This window comes from Amborella trichopoda, chromosome 2, assembly GCF_054954075.1.
Source record: "Amborella trichopoda isolate Santa Cruz 75 chromosome 2, AtrichopodaSantaCruz75HAP2 v2.0, whole genome shotgun sequence".
NCBI lineage: Eukaryota > Viridiplantae > Streptophyta > Magnoliopsida > Amborellales > Amborellaceae > Amborella > Amborella trichopoda.
Window position 1 is genome coordinate 62,338,633 of NC_142337.1, and position 11,557 is coordinate 62,350,189.

Consider the following 11,557-nt stretch of genomic DNA (forward strand, 5'->3'; position numbering starts at 1 on the left):
AGAGAGAGAGTTAGCCCACTGGTTTGTTTGCTGGAGTTGCAAAGAATGGTCTATTGAGATAAACTAAATTATTCTAAGTGTCCAAAAATCGTATGGGTAGGAAGGCCCTTGTTATAAAGAACTAAGAGTGTTTTGGTGGTTACATGCACCACCCAACAGCTAAAAGTTACACGTACCCCAATAGCTACAAGTTACATGTGATAGTTGTTGTTCTCATCAACAGTGTTCCACATGGCACTTGATGGCTGCTATTACAAGCCTCTATCTCATCAACGGTGTTCTACATGCATCAACGGCTAGATGACCATTGGATCCCCCTACGAACCGGTCTTACAAAAAGATAACGGGCCGCGAGCCCAACCCGTACAGGTGCTTAGGCGAGGGGCACCCCATGGGCCAATGGGTAGTGTGTCATCATATGCACATTCTCTCTCTTTTGTACTTAAAGTATATTGCATGGAAATGTGTGATCTTAAATACATCTCAATCTTCAATGTGGGACTCAAACCCATATCTTTCTCTATCTGTAAAAGCAAATTAAAAAAAACAATAAAACCAAAGTTGTTGTTTTGAAATACACCTTGCATATTTTTCAAATCAAGAATACTACCATGCTCATGTATACGTAAACAAATAAGGAAATAAAAGGCAGTCGTGAGTGGAAGAGGAATGTCACCTTTTGATAAAGAGGAACGCGTGCTCGCATCGTAGCATCACACAAGACAAGGACCGGCGAGTACAAAATTTGTGGTTGTCCTCGTTGCCTTACAAAAGCTGACGCTTTTTTATTTCTTTTGCTCTTTTCGTGCCTTTTGGACGCAGAAAAATAAGGACCGTTTTATTTGAATGTTGCCACCTTTGCTTCCTTACTTTCCATTCTTATTGTGTTTACCCCATTAAATATGGCATTTTGTCACAAAAGCAATAATATACGTAGGGGTTGTATATTATGAAATTATTTATTTTTTTATATAAAGAGGTCATAATTATTTTTAGCCATAAGATGTATTTTTTTATATAAAGAGGTCATAATTATTTTTAGCCATAAGATGTAAAATCTAATAGATAAAAGTGTCCCGCAACAATTAAAAAAACTTGATTTGGATTTCTTCCCCGATGATATATCTTCAACCATCCAATTTCAAATCTGACAATCCAAAAAGAATATAAATATATAGACAAGATCCTATGGGTATGCTTACTTGTATGAGAACCTTTAAACTCTATTTTAAAGATGGATTTTTTATCCAAATATTTAGATATCCATGATCCAGGCCATGGTGATCTTAAAAATAAAGATAAAAAGAAAAAGAAAAAAGACTTTTACCCTTCAAAATTTTCTTTTGGAATTTTTTTTGCACCGTCAGTTCTAGGCGCCCTTTTCATAAACTCCATCTTAAAGATAAATGCTCAATACTTTTCGTGTGTGTATTAACTTTTAAGAGAATGAAAAATGAAAAAAAAAAACTAAATTATATTGTCCTTCAATTTAGTTTGGCCTGGTGGTTGGGGAACTATGGCCAAAGTTCAAATCCCCTAACTAGTGGTGGCAATGGACCCGGACCTGATGTGTAGACCTGATCGAGGACCGGGGACCAGGTTCAAGTCCAAATATAGGACCCGAACACTATTTCGGTCCAGTTTGGATCCATATAAACCAGATCTGGACTCAGACTCAACCCGAATAGTATTGATACTTACATAATATATTTAATGTATTTTTAGGTTGGGTCTGACCAGATCCATTCAAGTCTGAATCCGGTTCCACATTATATTTTCGGGTCCAAGTCTGGATCTAGTGACTTTGGGTCTGGTCAGGGCTCATTGCCACCCCTACTCATGACCAGCCTAAGAAAAATGAATAATTAAATAAGCAGACAAACAAATTGAAATCGGTTTTAAAATAAATTGAAGTCGGTTAAAAAATCCTTAAATAATGATTTTTTTTTTTTTGGCATTGCTCAATAGTCTCGAACAAATTTGACTTTAGCCCTTTCTCAAGGCCAGCTCTAGAGGCCCACATTCATATCTTATTGTGTATACCTTAAATTCAGTCAAAAAAACAAAGTTTGGAAAAAGCTGATTTCCTACAAACTTTTTTCCAATTTTTTATTGGTTCACATTAACTTGCCCTCAAATGGCAAAGAAATGATACCCGAATGCTTATTCTTTTATCCCCATGCTTAATCCTTTATATATATCAATCTTTGTGAGGGGATCATGATTCTTTGATTAGTGCAGTGGATTCTCTTTCAAGGGTTAGTGCAATAAATTAGTGCAATAAGATTAACCTTTTATATGAAAAGTAGTGCAATAAGATTAACATTGACCTTTTAAGTCCTTTCAAGGGTTTGACCAGCGTGAGATTAATCTCCATTTTCCTTCACATTCTTTTTAATTATTAAATTTTCAAATTATGGGATCTCTAGGACCCAAGTAAACCAAGCTCTTAGAAATACCTTTCTTGTTGAACTAGGCATTCATGGTACACAAAAAGTTGTGTGCTTTTGAAGGTAGAACCGGGGGGGAACCGTTAGAACCAGGAGGGAACTGGACATAATCGGGTGGGAACCGGCGGTTCTACTCTAGAATCGGACGGTTTTCGATTTTGTGCTGGAACCGACACGGGCTGTGTCGATTCTCGAGTCGAGCTGAGCGAGTCCGGTTCGATTCGTCGATTTTTAAATCATTGCTTTAAAAATCATATTATTAATTATAATAATCATATTATAAATAATGTTATAAGTTAAAAAATAATAAATAAATAAATAAAAGAATTAAGGTGCATGATCCCGACGAATTACTTCTGAATAAATAAAGAAATCATATGTACGAACTATAGCATTTCGTGACTCGTTGGTAAATTCATTTTGATTCTCTATCAACCAATCCAATAATGTAGGACCCTTTACATGGTTAAAACTAAAGTTTGAAGTCCAGGCGCAACGGGGTACTCTTTCTACCACTGCATTTGTAGATATGGTTTCAAAATGAAGAGTTGGTAATTTATTCGATATAGAACACTCATATCGATAAAATAATTTTGAACCATCACTGTAAAAAAAATGGGGGACATAACCGGGTGGGAACCAGCGGTTCTGCTCTAGAACCGGGTGGTTCCCGGTTTTGTACTGGACACACGTGTGAAGGTGTTTTTGAGGCCTGAACCGGTGCATACGTGCATGTGCATGTCGCACGTATGACACGTGTGGGAGTGTGTGTGGCATGTGTGTGTCGCACGTATGGCACGTGTGGGAGTGTGTGTGGCATGTGCATATGGCACGTGTTGGAGTGTGTGTAGCATGTATGGGAGTGTGTGTGGCACGTGTGGGAGTGTGTGTGGCACATGTGGGAATGTGTGTGGCACGTGTGGGAGTGTGTGTGGCACGTTTGGGAGTGTGTGTGGCACGTGCTGTCGTACGTATGGCACGAGTGGGAGTGTGTGTGGCACGTGTGGGAGTGTATGTGGCACGTGCGTGTCGCACGTATAGCACGAGTGGGAGTGTATGTAACACGTGTGGGAGTGTGTGTGGCACGTGTGGGTGTGTAGGTTGCACGTGTGGGATTGTGTGTGGCACGTGCATGTCGCACGTATAGCACGAGTGGGAGTGTGTGTGGCACGTGCGTGTCGCACGTATAGCACGAGTGGGAGTGTGTGTGGCACGTGTGGGAGTGTGTGTGGCACGTGTGGGAGTGTGGGTTGCACATGTGGGAGTGTGTGTGGCACGTGCGTATCCCACGTATAGCACGAGTGGGAGTGTGTGTGGCACGTGTGGGAGTGTGTGTGGCACGTGTAGGAGTGTGGGTTGCACGTGTGGGAGTGTGTGTGGCACGTGCGTGTCGCACGTATGGCACATATGGGAGTGTGTGTGGCACGTGTGGGAGTGTGTGTGGCATGTGTGTGTCGCACGTATGGCATGTATGGGAGTGTGTGTGGCACATGTGGGAGTGTGTGTGGCACGCGTGGGAGTGTGTGTGGCACGTGTGGGAGTGTGTATTACTCGTGTCACATGTACACACATGTGGGAGTGGTGCGTATTGCACGCGTGAGTGTGTGTGGCACGTGTGGGAGTGTGTGTGGGAGTGGTGCGTATCGCACGCGTGACGCGTACACACGTGTGAAGGTGCTTTTGAGGGTAGAACCAGGAGGGAACCAAACATAACCTGGTGGGAACCGGCGGTTCTGCTCTCGAACCGGGCGGTTCTCGGTTTTGTGTCGGAAACGATACAGGCTGTACCTATTCTCGAGTCGTACCGGGCGAGTTCGGTTCGACTCGCCAATTTTTAAATCATTGTTTTAAAGTTTAGAATCCAATGATATCATTAACGCGGAACATCGCCTAGGAATCGAACGTGAGCCATGCTACTTGCGCACTCGATGCCTCCCTCAAACGAGCCAGCCACGTATTGAAACCTCATCCTTGAAGTGAAGTGGGTATATTTGCCCTTCAAGAGAAGTCATGGTAATTTTATACATAATGTACCATATACATGTATTCATGGATGTATACATGTATAGGGAGGACCAACAATGGGCTGAACCATCAGCCTTGGCCGTAGCCCCTATAAGGTTGGCCCAAGCTTGGCCCGACCTATTTGGAGGGGGAGGGGGGGCTGGGTTAGGTTGAACAGGCCCGCCCCTATCATGGCTCTGGCCCTCACCCAAGCCTAGTTTTTTAAGGCGGACTAACTAGGCCGGGCCGAGCAACCGTTAAACCTAATGGGTGTACTTTATACAAGGTCGCAACCTTGTTTGTAATTATAAATTTGACGAATCTTTTAATATAGTATAAAAAGCGGCATTGTCTTTTAAGAATTTGTTAAGCCCAAGCCAGGGCGCCCTTTGGCCTTGTCTGAGCCGAGGATGGTTTGGCTTAGGCCTAGCTCAACAGCAACGCTACCCATATTTAGGTATGAACCTATACATTGACATTTATTTTTATTCAGATAGATATCTTTTCATATAAATTTATTATTTCAGTTTTATTCATGAGTGTTTATTTCCTTTTGTATGGGACGTTGGGTGATGCTTCATGATAAATTGTGCTGATAAGGCCTTTACGTATATAAGATTTCCGACACTCTATACGTAAATTTTTTATCTTGTCATTTTCTAAAACAATATTAACAGAGAGGAATAAAAATTTATCTCTTCTACGGATAGAAATGATATTGGCGTAGAGGAATAGACCAAAACAAAGCTGGACAGCCTTCAAAGATATCCACCTCAAAGTTCAGATAAGGCAAGTCATCGTCAACATGGCATCACTTCTTCAACAGACCATCTCTCTCTAGGAAATGTTCATAAATCCTGCAAAAATAAAATGGTTGTTGTGGACCGCCGAATGTCCATAATATTCTCAAGTAAAACAAACACTGAAAATAAAATGAGAAAAAAAAGGGAGGAATTTAAAGGTCCCACACTTTTGATGAAAAGCCAAATAAGTATACCCGGCGTTTGGGGAGGGCATAAATGTGGGTTTGAACTTTGAAGTTTGTGGCCCTTGGAAAACTGGGCGGTCACTGTGCAACTCAACTTTAGAAAAGCTAGAACTCGATTCATGCATTGTACAAATGTGCCGTAAAACCATATATTTTGGAAGGAAAATAAATTTGGAATCAATTGTGTTAAAACTATGCCAAAAGTTTGTTTTTTAAAAAAAAAAATTTCTTTTTGTCCTAGTTCTTACTTATCACGGTTAAGATTTTCATTTCCTTAAAATTTAAATCTAAAATCCACTTACGAGAGAGGTCTCATTTAAATATGTGAGCCAGCAAACTCATAGAAACCTTGTCCTAGCTTATTTAAAATGTATCACTTCTTTGAACATATAAGTTATTTGAGTACAAGGCTATTTAAAAAGAAGAAGAAAAAATAGTACAAAGGAAATCAAATTATTCTACAGCATAACTAAAGGTGGCAATCGGTTGTGTGGCATGGCTTGGCCCGGACAGCCTATCCCTAAAAAACTAGGGCATGTGCTATGAAATGTGGCCCAAAGGCCCTGCCAAGGAGGGCAATCACGACCAGAGGATAAGGGCAGGCTTGACCTGTGCCAAGGCTGGCTTGCTTCGGCCTGGCCCGTCCAATCCTATTTTCTTTGTTCTTTATTTGTTCTTTTATTTTTTATTTTACTTGTTCTGGAGGGGTTAGGATTGGGCTTGGGCTTGAGCTAGGGCCTTTTTGGTACAGTCATAGCTGGCCCATGCTTCGGCTGACCATGTGGGGACTAGGGCCATGGGCGGTGTAGCCTAGGGCCGACCAATTGTCGCCCCTAAACAATAACTTACTTACAAACATAAACTAGGGCAGTGATCTAATGCAACGGTTGTATCATAATATAATGCAACCACTTCTAGAAAACCATATTTGTGGTATTTGTATGACCTAAAATTTTGTACACACGCTCTCTTCATCTCAATAATCAATCCAAAAAGAAAAAGTTTATTTGAACTCTAGATGTGGTCAAAATGAGTCCCCTTCAACAATGAATCTAGACCATTCTTTTAGTGAATTTCAAAATCTTGGCCTTTACAAACTCAAAATCAATTCTTTTTTTTTAGAATAATTGAACGATAATAAAGCCATTTAAAAAAATTGAAAAAGAAAAGAATCATTCTAAGGCATTGATCTAAGCATCTTATCAAAATGGACAGCCTATGGTAATTGGGCTAAAGAAAATATTTTCGAGGCTGTATTTTCATTTTTTTTTTTTTTATGATTATTTATTAGAATGAAAATAATATATTTTAAAATTTGTCTCAAACAAATGGCCCTAACATAGTTTTTGAAGGTTGTTGCATTATATTACCATACAACCTTACATGAAATCACTGCCCAATAAGTTATATGGTCGAATAATTTGATTTCCTTTGGTTTTTGTTTCGGAGAGTTGCAAATTTAGATGGTATTTGTGGTTTCACAATAAGTGGGAGGAGTCGTGCGCCACAGCGAAAGCTGAAAACCATGCACCATAATCTCCATGACCATACGAATGCATAATCATGAGGTTCATCAATGTCCAATAATGGCTAAATAGAGATGGAAAGTAGGACACAGAGTAGGATCATTGCCATTTTCTAGCAGGTCCTTTCACTTGATTACAGTCCAATTGTGATGGTCCATGATTGTCGTGATGGGTCGTGAGTAGGGATTTCATAGCCATGAGGATTACAATAAACTTTAAGCCAAATATTAAAAAAGAGGTTGAAACTTTTTACAATATTAATAAAGAGGTAAAAAGATTACAAATTACATCTAAAGATTTTCTTTTAAAGTTGATGTCGATCAAGTACATCTGCAAAAAAAAAAAAATTGAAAATTACCCAAATTGCCTTACCATCTCATCTCTCTTTTAGTAAGAAAACAATTCAAATAAAGAATTGAAAAAAATAAAAATAAATAAAATTTAAATTTGAACTGGCCCTAAACACCATGTTCCTTGATAGAATGAGCCAGAGATCCGACTGATTCAATAGGGAACCGCCTTATTTCTGATATTGTTATGGAATCTAGACAATCCCCAATAATTCTTGATCCAAATCGGGCACTTCCAATCTAAAATGACAACTCTTTAAACGTTGAGCCCATCAAATGCATGCTCTCTAGAAGCATACACATTTGCACCTACAAGCCTCAACCTCCACGGAGGTTTTGCAAAGGTTTGCAGCACGTAAGATTCATTCATTTAAAAATTGAGTGCCATGACGTACATTTTTCCAAAAAATAATATGGTGAGGTTTGTGTGAGGTGTCAACCATTGGGGGTGGCAACGGGTGTCCAGTACGGGTTGGGTCCACCTAGACTCGAATGGTTTTGGGCCAAGACCCGACCCATAAGATCAAAAAGTTGGACCCGTACCCGTTGGGTCCCAGATCTATCTTCTTGGGTCTCAAGTATGGTCGGGTCCATTACCACCCTCAAGGTGAGCTTTTTTTTTTCTTGCTATTTTTTTACCATCATATACCCATATTATTGGCAACAAGGATACAATCACCCTCCGTTAGATTTCAATTTGTTTGATTTGTTGTTTAATAGCCAAAAATAACTATAAGTTCTTATTGTATACGATCCTTGATGCACCCAAATGAATATAGCTTACAGTATTTTATCTCCAACAGTTTACGAGTACGGGTCGGGTCCAACCGGATCGGGACTCGGACCCAAATAGTATTTGGCGCAAGTTTTGGACCTGGATATGACCCATCAAGTCCAAATGTTGGACCCATATCAGGATCCATGTCGTATATACCCGGCAGGTCCCGGGTGGTCCAGGTCCATTGCCACCCTATCAACCATATATTATTGAAGTATGGCGCATTTCAAAGCTATGTCAAAAGCTGCAGTTTCAGAGCGGGAAAACTTTGTGATGTCATGAAAATCTATTGCTATTCAAGTACATAATTTAAATCTAAAAAATGATGGATCTATAAACACTTAAATTTTTTTAAATTGACAATCCAAGCAACGCATTATAAGATACACTAATTTTATGACTTAAACGTTTTGTTTTTTTCATATCCGTATATTTCGAGGTTGAGATGATCAATTAGATGGTTTTCCATCGGAACAACATTTTTTAACAGGTTTTTAAGATATGTTTAACTTCAATAGTATAAGGTATGAAAAAACCTCCCAAATAGATTTTAATAGTGATTGTATACTATGAGGCAATTTGTATTTTATACTGGGAGGTCATATTCACTTTTAGCCTTTAAATGTGAAATCTAACCTATTAAAATCTATCATAACATTCGAGAATCTTTATTTTTGACATTGTGCAACATCACCAACTAACCCATTTTAAATCTAACAGGCAATAATTATTGTGACTTCCTCATTTTAAAAGTAAATAGTTTCATTGTATGCATTTTCATTTTAATAAACCTTCTCCCATAAAATTATTGCACAAAATAGTGATGGTAACTGGGGATTTCCATGCCCCTGGTCTGGCATTTCAAATGGCGAGCATTCATTTCGCAGAAGGAGAATTACTGGTAAATTTTCATTTTTCTGTCCTTCCTCATCATTTCCTATCTGTCCTTCGATATTCTTGGTTTTCTCTTCTGTATTTCTCTCCCGGCTCTCCAATCCTTTCTCTCTATTTCCCTTGATTTTATCTTTGAGAACCAGGGTTGAAAAACAGCTCCCCTTCTACTCCTCCAAAACAGGGAAGGGGCATATTATTAAACCTCACTTCACCCCTTCAACCAGAAAACAGTCGTGAGAAAAAAAAAAGGTCTTGCTTTTCTCTTTCCAAAACAGAAGAAATAGCACATAAAAGCTTCTGATTTTCCTGAACAAAAATCCCAAATTCCCTGATTTTCTTAGAGGAACAGAGCTGTTGAGCGACTGTTTTGCTGGGAAGAAAACCCCCAAAACTTTGGGTTTTCCTGGAGAAACCACGTATCCCGAACACAGAGAAACAAGGGGCCAAAAACCAAACAAGAAGGTGCCCAGTGAAAAGCTGGTTCTGCTGGTCGAAGGCCAGGAAAGCTGGTTTTGTTGATCTTAGGTGAAGAAATTATTTTGTATCCCAAATCATGTTTTGTATACCCAAGGTATTTTGCACAAAAAAAGAATATTTGGCAACTTTTTTGGATTCATTATCATATTTTCTATTGGCAAGAAAGAGGGCCGAAATATGGTACACAAAGTCAGAGAAAAAGTAGCCTTATCCAAAACATGACTTTGTATAAGCATGGGATAGAGAAGAGGAAGCTCATAAAAGTTCTATCATCTCCCTTATCCAACCGTCCATTTTGAATGAATGGCTAAGATTGTCTCAATCACAATGTCATGGCTCTATATTATTTTATTTTTAATTTTTTTTCTATAAACTATTTTGATACCAAATTTTGGACGTCCATTCCTCTATTAAACTTGTACCAGCAAAAAATTATAAAAAAATATTTTTAATAAAATAAAATGATAAAAATACCCTTGAAAGCTTCAAGAGATATTTTGGTCATTATATTTTATCTAAAAATTATTTTTAATATTTTTTATAGGTGCGTTCGATGGTAGGGGGAGGATAGAACTTCTATGTTGTAGGAGAAGTATAGAAACATTCCTGATAGAGAATACAATATAATACAATTGATGATAATACAATAAGGGAAAAGTATACAATGAGACCATTTACCTCTGGTACAAGGTGGTCACAATAAATCTTGACCATTAGATGCGAAATTGGGTGGCTACATTTATTTCATTGACCAAACTCAAAGTTCAAACGAAATTTTCTTGACCTTTGTGATACACTCAAACTATCAAATTTTACATCGGATCGTTGTAAGTAATTGTGACATTCCTATTCCAAAGGTAAATAATCTCATTGCAATCCCATACAATAATGTTATTATATTAAATAGCTGGCTAGTAATATATTATTATATTATAATGATATTAGTAATATTATAATGATATTAGTAATATTATAATATTAAAAAATAAAAAAAACGTATGTTAACATGTTAATAAGGACCAGGTTTCTATGCAGGCAATCCGCATATGATAGAAATGCAGGCTTGGCAATGAATATATTTTTTAAATATAATTTGATTCTAATTTTCAGAGAATATATAATTTTTAACATGAAAATCATGAATATGAAAATAATAATAATAATAAATTGAAAACTAGAAATAATAATTATATTAAAAAAAACATTTGAACCGTTAGTTATAATTATTTTTAGATGGACCACCAAATTGCATCTATCTTTAAGATGGATGCTTTATATCTCTGGACCGCTTGAAACAATTTTCCTATCAATAATGAGTGTCATAATAATACAATAACATGCATAATTGTATTATATTAATATAATAATAGTAATTATTATTATTATTATTATTACTATTATTTTTATATTATTATCACACCCCTCCCCGCTTTATCAAATGAGCTCCACAAATTTGAAGGAGAAACTATCTGAACTTTGTAGATAAAGAAAGTATCTCAAATTATGCTCAAGACATAAATAAGTACAAAATGGCATAATAAGATTCGTGTAGATGACCCCAAATAATTGGGATAGGACTTGGAAGATGATAATGGCGTCTCAGGCCCAAGACTTTCGCATGGGTATTCTAGAGTGGGTCCTATTGAGCATTGAACTTAGAGAATAATTTAGGATGAAGGGAAAAGACCTCCATATGGCATTTATTTATTAGGAGAAATCTTATGATGGAGTACCTCGAGAATTGATTTGATGGGTGTTCGAAAATAAATGCCTCTCCATATACTATATCAACTTAGTGAGAGAGATATACAACAAAGGGCTAACTAGTGTATGAACAATTAGTAGAGAGACAAGTGAGTTTTCAACGACAATAGGTCTACATAAAGAGTTAGCATTAAACCCGTATCTTTTTGTTTTAGTTATGAACAATCTTCATAGGAACTTACATGATGAGGTACCATGGTGTATGTTGTTCGCATATGACATAGTTTTGATCAATGAGACCCGAGACAACATCAACATAAAATTAGAACTTTGGAATAATATTCTAGAATCCAAATGTTTTAAAATTAGCCGGCCTAAGATAGAGT